Source organism: Coturnix japonica, chromosome 1 (assembly GCF_001577835.2).
Source record: "Coturnix japonica isolate 7356 chromosome 1, Coturnix japonica 2.1, whole genome shotgun sequence".
Classification (NCBI taxonomy): domain Eukaryota; kingdom Metazoa; phylum Chordata; class Aves; order Galliformes; family Phasianidae; genus Coturnix; species Coturnix japonica.
This window is the reverse complement of record NC_029516.1, coordinates 7,627,276-7,646,147: the sequence shown is the minus strand read 5'-3', so window position 1 is coordinate 7,646,147 and position 18,872 is coordinate 7,627,276. Positions and strand designations below refer to the sequence as shown.

At 35.5% G+C, this 18,872-nt stretch overlaps 1 long non-coding RNA gene across 4 annotated transcripts in view; it reads right to left on the bottom strand.

Annotated features, from left to right (window-relative positions):
* The window catches only part of LOC107320426, a 69,215-nt gene extending 60,075 nt beyond the window's left edge, over window positions 1-9,140 (bottom strand). For 2 of the 4 annotated variants that reach the window (XR_001558272.1, XR_001558261.1), the window contains exon 1: window positions 8,753-9,140. This is a non-coding gene — a long non-coding RNA (uncharacterized LOC107320426). The remainder of the gene's footprint in view (window positions 1-8,752) is intronic. The other 2 variants (XR_001558264.1, XR_001558291.1) reach the window with 2 other exon arrangements.
* Between the last annotated feature and the right edge of the window lie 9,732 nt (window positions 9,141-18,872).

Sequence of the window (18,872 nt, the reverse complement as noted above, 5' to 3'; positions counted from 1 at the left end):
AGGGAACTAATCTCTTCCGTGCACTATCTTTAACAAAACTGGCCAGTGGGCAACTGATACCAGAAATACTTTAGTTTGCAGTCGTGGTGGTGGTGTATTTTTTGTTTGGTTGGTTGGTTGGTTTTGTCAGGTTGTTCTTTTTACCATGCTCAGCAATGCATTTCATGTCCTTTAAAGTGAATAGACATATTTTTTGTTCTTACAAACAATGCACCTAAACACTGTTGGATTCTCATATTTGACTTAAACAGGAGTTCTTACTCCCTTCCATTTTCTGTGAAGTTTTATTACATGTGTAACCCATAGTTTAAATAAAATATACCTATAAAAACTGACTTCAAAAGGGAAAGACAAATTTGTTTAACTGTCATAAAAACTGTTATCCCATTTTTAAGTTAACAAAATGTATAGATATTCTACAGTATGGTAACATTGACATTTATATTGTTTTATGAAAAGCCTATGAGCAGTAGTCAAAAGGGCTGTTACAACTTATAATCTCCCAAAAACAAAATGTTGTGTGTATCATCTCATCTTTTTTGTAAACTTCTATGTAAGTACTAATTATGTTTATTATCTGAATGTCTAATGTTTCTTTACTATTTTAAATATAAAGAAAAAAAAAACACATAAAAATGACTTAAATTCTTCCTTAAGCATTAATTCCAGCATTAATTTATATGAATATATTTACCATGCCTCATTGTCTCTGAGTATTGGACCCTAACTATTAATGTTTTGTTAGGAGTGTGAATATTTTTTTTAGCATTTCAGTTCCTAGAAGTAGTTTCCTCTTTACATAAATCCGATAACAATTCAGGTGAACTTCAAAGCTGCAGTATACAGGTTGATGGTATTCAGCATGCAGACAAGATAAACCATTTTTCACTTTGCTGATCTCTTTGGTCAGTCTACTGCTGAACAGATTTCTTTGCCTTGCTTTTCCCAGGACCATTATCTGAGACATACTTCTTTCATGGGAAATGTTAACCAAAAGCACAGCGTTCTTTCTTGCCTCTGAAGTCTCTCTTGGCAAATAAGAAATATGAAACACATTGTTTAGATTTTACAAATACTAAATCATCTCAAGGAATAAAGAATGGGCAACTCAGACATTCTCTAGCAACTCAAACTAGGTAGTGAAAAACCACCCAAGAGGGAAGATTTTGTGAGAGATTTTTTTACAGTGAAGAAAATACTTGTTCATCAAAGACAATCCTTTCCACTGCCAATATAACTAAGCATAAGAATAATAAAGTTGATATTTTAAAACTCATAAAATGTTGTGCATGCTAAACTAAGGTTTTCTAATCATCTCTACAGCTGTTGTGTACCTGCCTGAGAACCTGTATTGAAAAGAGATCCAGAAAGACCACCCATCCAGAGACCATATCACCCAACAGGGAAGTGCCAATTTCAATCCTTCAAGGGTCTTTTTACCCTACCACATATCCACTTCCATCAAGTTACAGGATTGAGTGACAAGTGATTTAATGTTTTGTAATGAGAGGCTAATTTTTCAGGAATTATACAGGGGGCAGAGGGTCTCTGTAGCAGAGCTGTGTCAATGAAAATGCCACAATGGTGATATCACATCCAGGTTGCTAAGATTACCACCTACTGATGTCCCAAAGGTGGAGACTAAAGAATGAACTTCATAGATTCAGCTAGGAGTTCAAATTACAGAATGCAACCATATGTTGGCACTTATGTTGTAGAAGAAAAGCTCCCAACAGTGGAAGGAACTGGTAAGACAGAGTGAGAGAGATGGTCACGTACATATGTAACAATAACATTTTTACATTTATAATTATAATAAAAAGCAGAAGGTAATATTTGCTGGATTTTTCAGAACAAAACAGCTTTTCACCTAACTTTATCAAAACACATATATGAGTTATTATGGACTAACAGATTTTTTCTTTTATCACTTGGTCACTAGGGAAGCAGAGGGTAGAACATTAAATGTAATTACCTGTAATTGTTTTAAGCACTAGATTCATTTGTTTAGATGAAATTTGAAGAAAAAACATTTATGGTTAAAGATGTGTTCATGGTAAGCTAGGCATGGGTACTCAGACTGCTTAGGGGCTTAAAGAAAGACCCTGTTCTCACAAAAGTACTTGACCTGGGAAGACATTCAAAAATTGGGGTCAAATGTGCACAAGCTGAGTTAATTTATAAAGGCCTCATTTTTCAGAAGTAAAAGTATCAAGAAAGTGATGGAAGAAAAAAATCTAATGAGATGCTAGAATTTTAAAATAGCTTCAGGTGTAAACAACAGCTGCTAATGTGAGACACTGTACTATATCTAACGAACATGACTGGAAAAAAAATAAAAGGGATAATAAAAACATGCTTTAAATCTCCTCAAATTCACTTGAATACTCCAGTGTGAAATTCATTATTTAAACAATTTCAAGCCTTTCTTTCAGTCAACTATTCCCTATTATTATTATTATTATTATTATTATTATTATTATTATTATTATTATTATTATTATTATTTTCCAATGTGCAATTATTTTATTTCATGCTTAAGGGGAGAAGTCTAGAGAAATGTTGGTAAATATAAGGACAGAGAGAAAGCATGAGTTTAAAGGATATCTTTTAAAGGTTTTTACTTTTCAAAGAAAAGTAAATCAAACTAACCAAAGTGATTTCTTAATCCCTTGGAGGGAGAGAGATTGTATAGTTAGAGTTTTTTTTCTTCTGCTTTGTAAGAGTGGCAAATCCTTATTGAAAATGAAAACAAATCATTATAATGAAATTGTTAGTATATTGATAAAAATCTCAATTATGACCCATGTTTGTTTACATGTATGCTAAGAGAGATGATAGAATGCTTTATGTAATAGACTGAGATTCCCTTTTTACACTTGAGAACACATTTTGTGCCTTTCATTTCCTCATCTGAGAACGGGAGAAATGACTGATTTACAGAAAGGAAAAAAGCTGGCACTCATAAAATGTGAGCCCATATCCTGGCAAAATGGCTCAGCAGAGTAATACCTATTAAAATTCAACATGTGCTGAGAGTGCAGCATCTTCTTGGTGATCATCACCTATTTTGATAGAAGGAGTTATGTTAAAAATTTAGCTAAATTATGTCTAAATCTAAATTTGGCTTTTCTATTGGTCAATAGAATGGAATCTATCCAGGCATCAGTAGCTCAATATATTATTCATGTATCGTGCTACTTTCAGTGAAGTAAATTTTAGTTAACAGAGCAAATCTGTTCTTTGGTCCTAAATAATGTGATTGAATTTTACAAGAATTAATAGATGTGAACTTTTTCAGGAATTGACAATTCTGGCATAACTCAAGTCTGTTCCAAAATTGACAGATTTCTCCTCTTTCACAAAGTATTTATGATTCACTGTGTGTCCAAAGTCCCTTTGGCTTTGTGAAATTTAGTACTAATAAAGGTGACTTCAGAATTAGAAACTAGCTTTTTTAACATAGTTCATAACACCAGATTTATTCTTCTTTACCCTTTGATAGAAAAGCACACGTATATCCAGTCTTCTTCTTCTTTTTTTTTTTTTGGTTCTTTTTTTGATATCTTACTGCAATCTTATGAAAAAAAAAAAAAAAAAAGGGAAAATGGTTTATATGATATATTCTTAAATAACCTCAGTTATCATAACTACCAAATCCCCTTTCCGTATGTTCACATATAGAGTTCCCCTTACAGCTTCCCTTCCAACAAGAATGAAGAGATGAAGAATATCATAAACAATTATAGTAACTTATAAAGCATATTTTTAGAGTTCATCAAAGTATTTCATACGAGATTTCTTATAGATTTCTATATGTATCACAGATAATAATAATAAAAATAATAAAATAGAATAAAGGCACTGAATAAGATTGTAATAATAGCAATATCGCTACCTGAAAGAATTTCAGGTACATTCATTTTAAGATCTGGGATTCCAGTGAGTTTCTACAAATATACCACTTTGACATACAATGGATATCATGCACAACTCACATCTTTGTTTTTCCATATAGAAGAAAGAAATGTGTAAACTGTTATGAAAACTGAACATCCTCTTGTGCTGTGCTAGGGTCTAGTTTCAAACAAAGCAGATCTAATTTCTTATCTGCAAGAAAATAATTTGGGAAGATCTGAAGTAAACCCAGAAGAAACTCAGCTTGTAAGAACCACTTGGTTTCATACAGGTCCATAACCCAAAAAATTGGTCCTAATTGGAACAAGAGTATTGTAAATTATTAAGATATGTTCCATGAAAAATGTAGAAGTTTGAGGTTTGGAAATCTTCCAGATAATGAAATAAATACAAAAGTTTACAAATGTTATGATATATGGGCTCATGAACGTTTTTTGAAGGAAAATATAAGCTCTTTTCTCTTATGAGTTCCATACATGTCGACTACCGTACAGCACTTAAAAATTTGTCTTTCCCAATCAACCTTAGATGAAATCCACATAGTCTCTCAAAGTTTAAAACTATATTGATAAATTTCCAGGTACTGAGAAGCTTCATCACTCACACTGCTTAAACTTTTGACGTGGACCAATTAGCTCTGTCTCCATTTTTGAGCACAGTCCAGAGGGTAGTGAAACAGTGCATCATTCCTTGTTGGTAGTTTACAACAGTCAAGTACTTTGATTAGGACAGTTTTAGAAATATAGCTGCATGACATTCCATGCATCCAGGAGTCAGGACAAGAGAATGATCTGTTCACCTTTCATATGCTAGCACAGAGATATTCACTAATGATTGAAAAAATTTCTGATACAAAAGTAAAACTGAAAGTATTCTACACAATGATAGAACAAGGTTTACAATGTAATAAATTCACAGAATAGCTTGGAGTAAGCCTATGTAATTTCTCATGAAATCAAAATGTATTAACACCAATTTTGCCAGGTCATAGTTTCTCAGAAATCTCTTTTGGAGAAACAGATTTTTTCGTGTAATAGATTATGAGCAGGTTTAATGTGAAACACAATATTTTCCCAGTACTTCAAATTTTACTGACAGTCTCTTTGTAAACCTGCTAACATTCTCTTTGTAATGCAGAAACTAATTAATCTGTAATATGAACTTGAGGAGATGGATTAAGCCTCAAGCTTTTTCTTTGTTTGTTGCATATACCAGAGGGAGTTGTGATGTGTATATTTTCTGCACAATACAGCCAGATTCCATTTCATGTAAACCAGGTTTCTTTTGTGTTTAAATAAGAAAATCTGCATGCATTTGCCCCAATTGTCTCTAATGTTATCCAAATCTATTTTACTCTCATCATCCCTCTTCAGTCAGCTCCCAAAGGCCAGTGAATATCAACACCATAAGAGCAGTGTCTTGCAAGGTCTAAAATTATCCAATGACTTGATATGGAAGGCTAATCACATTAAATTGCAGCTATATCCTTTCAACTGTATTCCCCAGCTTCAAATAATCAGCATCACAAAGAACAAGGTTCTCTGATTTAATTCTCTCTGGGTAGTTAAAATGAATCCTACATCATCACTGCAGTGTTTGAAAACCAACTTATTTTAAATCCAATTATTTTAGTTCTTGGGCTTTTCACAAAAACACACTGCTTTCAGTGTTAAATTGTAAGCTAATTACCACAATGATTTGCCTAGACCATAAAATGCCTATTAGAATAAAGTTTTCATGAGTCAGAGATAAGTTTGCCAACAAATCCTTAAGGGTGAAAACGAGAAGCAGGATTTATTGTCCACCCAAGGACCTTTATCAAATTATTACATATCCATCTCTAACTGATATTTCAATCCCTAGAACAGTTTTTAATGTCTACTATTGTTAACCTTTTAAACATCCCAATTACTATTCAAGGAAAGGTAGTAAAAAGAAATTGATGGAAATACAAGAAAGAAAATATTGCAAGTGCATAACCTGGATGTTTTTCATAAAAAATGCAAGCATGAGAGTTTTCAAACATTGTGTACAGACAAGTATGATACATTTGATATCTTATTTAAAATGCACACATTTTCAGAAAATATGTATATTAAAAAACAACAACAACAACAAAAAACATAATAATTTAAATTTCGTTACATTCCAGGCTGAATGTGGCTCTGGACATCCTGGTCTAATTGTTGGGAACCCTGCCCATGGCAGTTGGGTTGAAACTAGATTATATTTGAGGTTCTTTTCTACCCAGGTCATTCTATGATTCTATGATTCCTTCAGTAGTCCTGAACCACTTGCTTCTAAAAGCTATATGTCCCATTCTAAACAATCTTTAATTATATGAGATTAAGAGTAGCAAATGCTTTATCAAATAATTAGGTAATGTACTTCTAAAAGATGAGACAAATGAGGCAACTATAAACAAGAGTTTTTATTCCTTACAGAAAGTTTAACTTCCTTGTTGAATATTTAACATTTTGCATCTTAGTGGAAATTCTACCCCAGTGATAACAAATTCATTTTGAAATTAAAATTACAAACATACAGATTATATGGTATATCTTGGGTGGGGGTGGTGATATTAAGTTATATTTCTAAAACCCTGAGACACATACCAAATAGATTTCAGTTATAGAAACTGGCATAGAAAATGCCCAGTGTCTCTGCAGAAGTTTTGGACAGTGCATTAAGATGGAGATGATCAGACAGAGACATTACTGAATGCCAAAAGTTTTATGTTGTCATTAAAGTGATCACCAAATACTTAGAAGAGGGGATATAGTTTATGTCTTCAAAGGTGTAAATTATCTGGTGAAAGTATTTAAATAGCTTAAGAAAAAGACCTTTCCTTCCTCAGAATAAGTTATCAGAACACACCAAAGTGGAACTCAAAATTCTTTGTTATTGCTCAGACACTCAGCCTTGCCAGTATTTCCAAAGATGTTCAAACCAACAATTGTGCACAAATTAAATTTATTCTGCATTAAAAACACTGAAATCAAAATAAAGTACAACAGAAACATCATTTTCCATGCAGGTTTAGTTTTCTAGAAGTATTAACTGGAAAACTCTACTTAAATAGGAATCACTATATATATATATATATATATATATATATATAAAACTCATATATAATTATATATATATATTTATATATATTTATATATATATAAAGGAGGGAGCAGAATGGAGAAAGCAAAGCAAAGAGAACACAATCCTATAACATCTGTGATCATATCAATCATATCAAAGTCTTACCATTTTGGTTTGATGCTGTTTATATGATTTTTTAAATCACAGTACATAAGAAATCATTAATAGATGCAAACAGAAGAGTATATACAGAAAAATGTCTTGATATAATAAGGAATAAAGCAGTAGTACAAATCTGCTAATATTATTCTGTACCAAACTTTAGTTTGCATAAGAGTAGAAAGGCACGGAACAATTTAGTTTAAAATAGTGATGATTCACCACAAGAAAAGATGCTTTCACACCACTGAAGAACATATAGATCTAGAACAATGATGCCTTGATGTCAGCCAATGATGCTGAATGGAACTGTAACATTAAATAATAAGACAATAAATTTACAATATTTATAATCCCCTTTTAGTTTCCTGCCTAGAAAAGCTCACTAAGTGGCTCCTTCATTAATCTTACTGTGAAAATTGAAATAAGGCAAAAAAACCCACACACCTTGAATTGAACAATTGTTGGGAAGAAAAAAAAAAAAAAGAAAAAAAAAGAAGAAGGAGAGGGAAGACAGCAGCTATAGCAGCTATAAAGCTGGAGAACTTACTTTCAATTATGTAATAATTTAAGGGAAATGCCATGTGGGTGGCAGCCTGCAGAGCTGAGGAGGAAGAGATAAAATAAAAAAAAAAAAAAAAAACAGAAATAAAGACATCAGGTGACCATTGAGGTAGAAGTATTTTAACACATTGGGAGGAGGAAGGAAGCATTAAGAATCAATCCATCCACTAGCTTTTATTCTTCAAATTGCAGGTGTGGTGTTACAGGAATTTAAAGTATCCATTAGCCTTTTATAAGGAGACTAGGTAATGAATTATAACTGCTAGGGAAGCAACTGAAGGAAAAATCAGCTATGGCACATTTTTTCTTGGCTAATTTAAAGATTAACCACTCTGTAAATTCTTACCCCAAAGAGAGCAGATTTTGGTCCTTCTTATTCAAGCTGAATAAGAGCTCCTCACTGAAATCTGTGCTGTTGTTTGGAATTGCCATTTTTTGTTTCATAATCAGGACCACTGAGGTGCTATAAAAGCTAAATAAAGTTGCTAGTTTTACTCAAGTCGTGGCCATAGAAACTGTCCATAACATGTAATTAAAAACAAAACAGCTACATTGGGAAAGTATTCATAAAGGTCACTATTTGAGCAATATTTTTAATGATTTTTTCCCTTTAAATTACAAATGTAATGTCTCATTGCAATGAAAAAAATATAATAAAAAGGAAATATTTGACCAAATTCTTCTCTGCTTCACACTGAGCATGTACAACTGGTTCCAGGGGCATTTCTGCTACAAGAGACAGAGTTTATTGCATTGCATGAATGAATGATAACAGTTTCTTTCACTTTTTCCTTTCTCTGCTTCCATATTACTAGGTTTTCTAGTTGCATATTTCCCATTATTATTATTATTATCTTTTAGATCTCTAACATAGATTAATGAGAAATAAAGTTCTGCACAACTCCCATCATGATGCACAGAGATAGAGATTTACAACAGCTCAGTAAGTACAGATTCAGTATTTGGCTTAAGCTATGCAGTGTATTTTTTCTACTTCTCAGTGCACTGAACTTCTTACCTCGTCTCCTGGCTGTCAAGTCCATGTGGATTCAACACTTTAAATCAAGCAAAGATAGGGAAGCAAGGGCTACTAGCCAGTGGATTTTATGAACAGAGCTGTAGATGTCCTAAAGTCTTCAAAAGAGATTTCAAATTCAACCTCAGTCATGTATTATCCCCATACAGAAGACTGAATTTCACCCTCCGGGAGCTTACACTACCTCATACAGCAGTCTTATTGTGAAAAGTCACCTCTGCTTCAATTTGTAGCATTCCTTCTCTCTCTTCTTCTCTGCACTTCCCAACCTCAGGCCAACAAAAGGAAATCTGGTTTATATTTCCCAGCACAGAATTTGTTTTCACCTCTGACACACACTGAAGAATCCATGCATGCCAGCACCATGTTACTGACAGTGCCACACTTCTCACCTCATGCTCTAATCACTCATGGCCTGCAGGGCCTTCTGCCCAGCTCACAGCCAAATCAGAAACACCCCTCCTGATAAAGCCATATCAAGGGATTTTATTCTAGGAAATGAGAAAATGTGCAAGACCATAATTCTAACTTAAGTGGAAGCTTATCTTCCCAAAATTGTAACCAGTACTTTCCTACAATGGACAATTCCTGTAATATGTCTGCATATATCCAAGTGTCAGAAATCAAAGAACAATTTTCCTGTAAATGCTGTGTTTCAGAATCACCTCTGTTTCAGCAGCAAAACTTTGTAGAATAACAGACTAACTCAAGACATGGAAAATAAAATCAAGTTCTTACAAGTACTCACTGACAGCACATGAACTAAAAGTAAAAACAAAAAACAACAAAACAAAACAAAACAAACAAGATTATACATCTTATATAAACAAACAGGTCTTAGCCTGTACAGATATGTTAATTAAAAGTCTTGTGTCTGGATCCCAATGAGTTCTATCTGAAGCTGGATACCAATCATGCTGCTCAGCAACACCATTATATGCTTGAGCAGCATGAAAAGCAAATGCGTTTATAAACCATGATATGATTCTGAAGTACCATGAATTTATGACTTGATAAATATTCATATTTCTAGCAATCCCAGATACACCTGATTTTTGATTCATGGTAAAAAACATTTTCATTTTTGCTTTAACATAGAACCAACCCTCAGCTCAGGACAGCTATTCTAAATTTTGCTCATTTTACATTGCCTTTTCTGGCATTTGGAAAATAAAATCCCATAAATGTTTGTGCTCATGCTTAATATTCAGTAAATGAATTTTCAAATGGCCTCATTGAGACCATTCCTATAGTTAAAACTATGCGTAGTAATGCAGTTGGATTAAATATCATGGTTCTAAACACTATATACAGACAACTCCTCCTCAAGGGAATATAAGCTAAATAGACTAAACAGACAATGCCTTGCAGGGAAAGCAGAGGCAGAGCAACCTATACTTGACTTAGAAAATTGCTATACTTCTACATATGAAACCTTGACCTGTTTTTTTTAATGCATTTTTAAGTGTAGGTCTAAAGCAGTCTGACTACTGTCAGCAAATTTTGTTTGAAAGAAGAATCGGGACTTGCCCATGCTGTTAAGAGTAGCTGCCTGGCTCGGATGGGAATGGGACTGAAGTCTCTCAGGCTCTATTCAGCAGCTTTCTTCAAGCTCTGACAAATTTGTGTTTTAGCACTGAAACCCTAAATAAATGCATGTTTGTAGGAGCAGTCTTCTTTTTTTCTTTTTTTTTCTTTCCTCCCCCCCCAATTTATTAATCAATATTAATCTTAACAGAGACCATACTGGTCAAAGGCATCTTTCTATTACATCAGTGTCATTTTCTTTTCTCAGTTGCTGAACACCTATAAAAATGAGCCTTCTCTGCTTCTTCCGCACCCTTCTCCAGGTCCCCTTCCCCCAAACAAAGAGGTTGTTTGCATGTGCAGGGAGAAATAAGAGAGGCAAAAGCCCAGCTTGTGTTCAGCTTCTCCACAGGGATAAAAGAGAATTAAAAAAATTAAAGCTAAGGAGAATCTCCATCCTTTACTGTATGTGTTGGTGAACATGTCCACTGAAAATAAGGAAATGCTGAGGTTCTCAATGCCTTCTTTACATCTGTCTTTAAAAGTCAAACCAATTATCCTCAGGGTAATTTACCCCCTGACCTGAAAGTCTGGGATGGAAAGCAGAATAAACCCTGTACAATTCAGATGGAAGCAGTTAGAAACCTAGAACTCCACCTGGAATGTCACAAGGAGAATATCTTTTACAGTTAGGTTGATGAGGCATTCGAACAAGTTGCCCAGAGATGTGATGGAAGCCTTCTGTCCCTGAAGACATTCAAGACCAGACTGGACCAGATTCTGATCAACCTGGTCTAGCTGTATGTGCCCTTGTTTATTGCAGGGGAATTAGATTTGATGACCTTTAAAAGTCACTTCCAACTCTAATGATTCTATGTTTTTATGATTCTAAAATAAATGGTTTAATTTGTTGATGGGTTCATTTGCAGGCAGTGGGACTATTGTGGTGTCTGTTGGAACAGGTTACAACTGTCTATGTACTGCAATGGACAGCCTCTGTCTCTCCTCACGGTGGTTCATTTGGCTTCTTACTGCCAAAGTCTGATAATGGATACCCAGTAATGCTCTTCCAGGTCAAAAACACTTCAGTTGGATGTGAGATGACCATTACCTATGTTTAAAACTGAATTTAGGTACCTAAATACAAGTAATGCAGGAATGTTAAACCAAGAAGCCAATTCAGCTGCCAATTTATCTCAAAGAAAAAAAAATAATAATCAGAAAAGTAATTTCTCATTGCTAACAATGAAGGGTCTGCAAGCACTTCTGATGTCAGTCCTTTCTCAGGTCACAGATGACAGGACTTGAGGAAACACTCAAGTTTTACCAGGGAAGGTTTAGACTGGGAGAGATTCAGACTTGATATTAGGATGAATTCCTTAAATAGAGGGTGGCCAAGTACTGGAAAACAGTGTCCATGAAAGGCTGGAGTCCAGATTGTTGGAGGTATTGAAAAGTCATGTGGCTTTAAGGGACATGATTTAATGACAGAGCATTGTAGTTGATGGTTGGATTTGATCTGGAAGTTCTTTTCCAACAACAACTGGTCTTACATGACCTTCAAAACAAAATTTTCAGCCTAGGCTAATTCTGATCCAGCAATGTTGTTAGCTTCAGAATGTACCAAATGTATAAATTACGGTATCAACAGAAATAAATAATTTCATCCAGATAATTGTTCAATTTGTATGCTGTATAGTCAGCAAGTCATGCTCATATCACTCAGTTAGGTTGATTGGACAGCAGTTGTTGTCACTTTTGACCCTAGTTATTCATTTGATAAAAGCATTTAGAATCCAGATCCACCCACATCCTCCCCCCCCCCCCCCCCCCCCCCCCCCCCCAAAAAAAAAAAAAAAATTAAATCATTCTGTTGGCTTAAAATGATATCTCTGTACTCAATAACTGAAAACTTGCTGCTAATATTTTAGTAGCTCAGGGCTGCTGTTGCACATTAGATGAAGTCTGACTAGAAGTAATTTATAAGTTCTTATTGGAAGCTAAGATGGAAATGATAAAGAGGATGTTTCAATGTTTTAATACCATTTAGATTTTTTTCAAATGCTTTTAAAAATTTTAACAATGCAGTCTTAAATGAGATCAGTCTGATTTTACATATGCTGAACTTTATGAGATAATTAATTCAATAGATGCAAGTTGCAATAATGGATTGTTAACAAAATTGTTGACAACTAAAAATTTGTCATGACAAAGCTGAATGCTGATAAAAATCTTCATTTAATTTCTACATCAGTTCATAAATAATTGAACTAGTATTTACTTTCATTAAGAAAACTTGTTTTGTCCAGATTGCATATTTCGTGTGAAAAAATATGTTGATTTTTTTGAGAAAAATATAATTGATATTATCAAGACTGAAACTTCACAAAAATAAATGAGGATTGTTTGTATGAAGAATGATTTTTCTTGTTTTCATTAGTATGTGTGTCTTCCAGTTTATGTAATAAGAAAGACTCCAACTTAGTTTCCTCAAATCCTATTGCATTCGTTGTTGTGCTGTTGCTATTGCATTACTGTAGATATATCAGTAGGGTGGATATTTGTCTTTTACAAACAAACGTGGCTACATCACAGAACAGTCCCAAGTATTGAATCTTCTAGTCAGTCTAGAGTCTAAATTGTATATTTAAAACTATCAAAAATAAAGAAGTAATGAAATGAGTCAACCTTCCAGTAAATACTATTTTTCGTACTACTCTGTTTGAACAACACTTTTCAGTACCACAGAATGGTTCCTATTCACATAGGAAAAAAAAAAATTGTGATGTACTATGCTATTTTTTCTTCTTTCCCCAAAAGCCCTTCCCAAATTATTTATAGTTAGTTATCATTTTTATTTTACATTGCATAGCTATTGAAGGGTGGGGAATGAAGGAAGGAGCAGGGATAAATCTGTGAGTAAAGGCAGGTGTCCAAGATTGCTTTTTCCCATATAAGTGACCCTTGGCTGTTCTGACACTGCAAATCCTATAGTCACACACAGAATCACACAGAATCACACAGAATTACCCGGGTTGGAAGGGACCTCAAGGATCATGTAGTTCCAACCCCCCTGCCTAGCAGGGCCACCAAACATACACCTTTACTAGATCAGGTTGCCCAGGGCCCCGTCCAACCTGGTCTTGAACACCTCCAAGGACGGGGCATCCACAACCTCACTGGGCAGCCTGTTCCAGGACCTAACCACCCTTCTAGTAAAGAACTTTCCCCTAACATCCAACCTAAATCTTCCCTCCTTCAACTTAAAACCATTTCCCCTAGTCCTGCTATTATCAGCCCTTTCGAAGAGTTTACTCCCCTCCTGGGAGTAAGTTCCCTTCAGGTACTGAAAGGCTGCAATGAGGTCACCCCGCAACCTTCTCTTCTCCAGGCTGAACAAACCCAACTCCCTCAGCCTGTCCTCATAGGGGAGGTGCTCCAGCCCACTGATCATCTTTATGGCCCTCCTCTGGACCCTTTCCAAAATCTCCATATCTTTTTTGTACTGAGGGCTCCACACCTGGACACAGTACTCCAGATGGGGCCTCAAATAGTCCCCGCTGAGTAACTTCACTCAACACAGTGGAACATCCCTGCTCAGATCAGCTCTTAAATGTCAGCATACTTTCTGAACATTTGGTCAGGAGGGTATCTATTTGTTGTGCCACTTGCTGGATAAGAGCACTAAACACCAGGGAACTATGGAATAGTAGTGGGCTGATAAAATGTTTTAGTACAAACATCTTGGCCTACTCCTACAAAACTGCACTGCAGTTCTCTTCCCTCAAGAGACCATTTCACAACAAGCTGACAGATCTTCATGAGTCTGAGATTCCAATCCTTCCAACCAAGCATTGCTGAAAGTAACCCTGAAGGCATTTTGTCTCAAATCCACTGGGGTCCTTGTTTGAGTCCTATTAAAAATTATGAGTTTGAAATGACAATAGGATGCTTGAATCCTTGCATGGATTTGGGACCCCAGACTTGCAGCAGGTCTCAGCTTAAGCACTGAAACATGACAACTGAAATATTTAGGATTTAAGACAAAAATCTTACTAACTGAATTCACTTAGTAAGTATATTAATCAGTTGTGCTTTTAATTGAAGTGCAAATTCTGTGCCAAATATCTCAAACATTAGGGGAACGCAGATATGTGCTAAATACCATCATTGTGCTAACGACATTTTTAGCAGTTTTCATTTGTTTTTATATAGTCAGAAAATGTTTTCTCAGTATTCAGCGATTATTTTTAAAAAGAAGAGCACCTGTGTATCGATACAGGGCTCCAGCATCTTGTTTTCTCATTCTGTATATTAAAGGAGACATCTTTCAGCATGTCTTCTACAGTCAGGAAGAAAGTAGGAGTAATTCTTCAACAAAGAATTGGCAAATAACCACAGCCATGTCAGCAGACTGAAATCCTGACTTTCCAGGCGTCTACAACAGCTTAAACCAATATATCCATTTCATTCATGCTTTTTCCTGAAGGTTCAGGAGGTGAGAGGCAGCCTTTGCTGTGTATAAACAGTTATCTACAGCATATTTGACAAAGAAATTTTATTGTCTTAAAATGGCTTTGCTTCTACCACCCACAGTGTAGAAATACAGCAGTGCAGCTTGTAAACCAGCTTCCATCCTGTTCTAATGATAGTTTAACAACCAGAAGAACTATAATGTTTAAATATAGAATGATTTCTGTTTACACATTTAACTATCCCCACCATTACAGGGACTTTGGCAGTTTACATAATAACCTCAGAACAATAGACTTGTGCAGTCTGCTCTGGGTGAAGTGATACAGCCATCCTGTAAAGGATTAGAAGTTGTAGCGTTTTTGTTGATTTTTTAAATTGTAGCTAATCCTGTCTTTGATATGCACTGCCTGTGTTGGCAGCCTCTTGATGCTGACAGCAACTAGATTCAGCTCAGGAGCTCCGGCTTAAATTTGCCACTCCAGCCAGACTTATAGGCACCAGACGCTATGGTGATTTCTATGTTAGTAAATAAAACAAAGGCAGGCCTGTGGAGCAACGAGGTATTTAAATAAAAAACATTAGAGTGAGTCATGAATCTGAAATCTTCTCCTAGTCTCTTGTACATTTAAGTACTAATGCACCTATATGATCCACGTACACGGAGACCGGAATTGCCTCTGGCCCTTCAGTACCATGCTTCCTTAGGGAGTTACCTCCTCAAAATGTGACTGCTTAATATCACTCACATTTTGCTAATACATAGCAACGTTCCTTGAAACTATCATATATTTTTTTTTCCTTTTCTTTTTACCGTAAGACTCAAACACTGAGATTTGAATTTACTCAGCCAAATAGATCCAGTACTAATTTTGTAATGTAAAATTGTTTCCAGCTACATATAGAAATGTAGTACAAAAAAATTCTAGTATAGATACCTCCATAGAACGATTTTGTACTGTATTTGTAGCACGGACTGGATGAATGACATTAACCAGTGTCCACACCATGCAGTTGTTTTTGTCTTTATTTTTTCTTCCCATACTTCATAATAATGCAGATTCTTCACAGATGTATTCAAAAGTACAACCAGGCATTGCTAGGCTTTGATTTAAAAATAAATGAATAAATAAAAAATAATGAAAAAATAAAATATATATAGATTGTTTTCTTAGTTTTGAGAAAAATGATATAGCAAGAGTCAATCAGTCCTGATTTCCTTGCAGAAGTAAGAACTGCTGTGTTTGAAATTTGGTCCAAGGTCACATGAAGCACAGCCAAGTCTCACAGCCTGAAAGGTCATAAGGAAGGCAGTGAATGCAGCCTGTTCAACAGAGACCTCAGGACTTCTGGTTATCATTCCTTCCTGAACTATGGCTTTGACATCTTTTTTAATTCAGATTCCAGTGACTACACTGGAAGTAAAATGAAGTAAAGCCCTCTGGGAGTTGGCTCTATTCTTTTTAGCTGATATTTCCAACTCCTTGCAATTTTTCCTTGCACTAACTGAGACACATAGGGTGCAGGTTGAAATTTGCAATATTAAGTGGAAAGCACACAACAAAACATAAAGACATTGTGAAGTAGAGAATTTGCTTTAATTTTACAGTTGGGAAAGCTGAATTCAAATTCTTGACATCATGCTTCATGAGAACTGTTTCACGGAGATTTAAAAGAAAAATGTTTCTTTTCTTCTTTATTTTTTAAAATATACTAAATATGTATTTTTCTTATCATTGCCAAAGAGAGGTCAATGTATTTACACCACTGGGAAATCTAAGGTAACAGATTTTGAGGATTGTTCAGGAACTTTTCTGCTACTACATAGCATGTATAAAATGTATTTGGCCATTATTTGCTTTTGGTTGATATCAGCACACAGACTTTTTAGCACTAAACAGAGCTGGTAAATAGTGAGGGAAGGAACAACACTATGTTCTAGCATGAGCATTTCTCTATTTCATAACCTGAAGAATATGTTTGTAATTGAACTCTGCTAATAGGCAGCCAAAACACCATTAGCCACTTTTTCTTTTCCCCAGTCTTTTTAATGTTTTCAAGGATAGTGCAGGAGATGCTGCTGCTATAAAAAGAAAAATATAAAATAATAATTAAAAAAGAATAGAAAAAATAAATATTTAAATAACTCAATCAGAACACACAGAACTAGCTTGCCATCTCTGTATGCCCTCAAAGCTCACTATCACAGGTCAAAGGTGAAGACTTTTTAAATTCTGATTTTGAAAAGTGGTGACAATTCAGTATCTCTATGTTTATCACTCATACATCTGGTCTGTATCTATGCATGGCTATAATTCATTAGCATCTTGAAGTATTTTTCTTTTCTTTATTATGCTTGAGAGTACCGTGTCTAGTTAGATGTCTTAGCAGTTAATTGACACAACATAAAGGACTGCAAATATTAACATAAGACAAAGCAATATATAAACTAATCCTAGGAATGTAAGTAAGTTGTCAAAGATTGTTAAAATACTGAGTGAATACAATGATAAATAAACCACAGCACATACAACATCCTTTCATAGCGTTTTAATATAGGATAATAACTTGATACAGAAATGATATAAATAATCAGTAACAACTAGAGGGCTTAACTGCACTGCAGGGGTAGGAGTATAACTACAGCTTTTTTTCACACAGAGAATGTTCTTACTTCAAACATGTTGCATGGCTGCTGCTAAGCTGCAGAATGGCAAACCACATATTACATTAGAGAGATTCATTTAGTACTATACCAAAAATATGTGAAAATCAATATGTGAGATTAGGTGAATACAATACAAACTGGTATAATGGTATGAACTCAACAAACAAAACTCAGTGTTGTGGTATAGAGTGTATGCAATGTGATGCAGGAATTAGGACATGAACTAAGAAATCAGAAAAAAAAAAAAAAAAAAGCCATTGAATTTTCAGCTCTTGAGTCTCATATCTAAGCCATCTACTAAAACCTTTGGGGTGCAAAAATGTCTCTTAGTGTGCTATTACATGTCCTGGCACCAGAGTTAAGACCAATGGTGCCTCTGAGCAATTTTAAGGACACTGTTACTTTCATGTTCACAGACAAAATGCTCAGGAAAATACAGCTTTTTTTAAATTATTATTATTATTATTTTTATTTTTATTTATCCTTATATTCATTATTCTGGATGCCATCTCCAGGTACCTGGAAGAGAAGAAGGTTATCAAGAGAAGTCAGCGGTATTCACCAGGGGGAGGTAATGCTTGATCAACCTGGAAGCCTTCTATGATATTGTCACTGGCTGGGTGGATGGGGAGAGAGCAGTGGATGTAGTCTATCTTGATTTCAGGAAGGCATTTGACACTGTTTCCCACAACATCCTTATAGCAAAGCTGAGAAAGTGTGGAATAGATGAGTGGATGGCAAGGTGGGCATCTGTCTGACTGGATAAGTTCAGAGGGTTGTGATCGGAGGCAGAGTCCAGTTGGAGGCCTGTATTTAGCGGTGTTCCCCAGGGGCTGGTGCTGGGTCTGGTCTTATTCAACATCTTCATCAATTACCTTGATGAGGAAATACTGTCTACTTAGCAAGTTTGCTGATTATACAAAGCTGGGAGAAATGGCTGACATGCCGGAAAGCTGTGCTGCCATTCAGCAAGACCTGGACAGGCTGGAGAGCTGGGCAGAGAGGAACCTGATGAGGTTCAACAAGAGCAAGTGTAGAGTCATACACCTAGGGAAGAATAATTGCATGCACCAGTACAGGCTGGGGAATGATCTGCTGGAGAGAAGCTCTGCAGAGAGGGACCTGGGGGTTCTAGTAGACAACAGGCTGGCCATGAGCCAGCAGTGTGCCCTGGTGGCCAAGAAGGAAAATGGCATCATGGACTGCATTAAAACAAGTGAAGCCAGCAGGTCAAGGGAGGTGATCTTCCCTCTCTACTCTGCCCTGGTGAGTATACTTGGAGTATTATATCCAGTTCTAGGCTCCCTGGCACAAAAAAGACAGAGATCTCCTGGAAAGAGTCCAGCAGAGGGCCACAAAGATGATAAAGGGCCTGGAGCATCTCCCTTATGAGGAAAGGCTGAGTGACCTGGGTCTGTTCAGCCTTGAGAACAG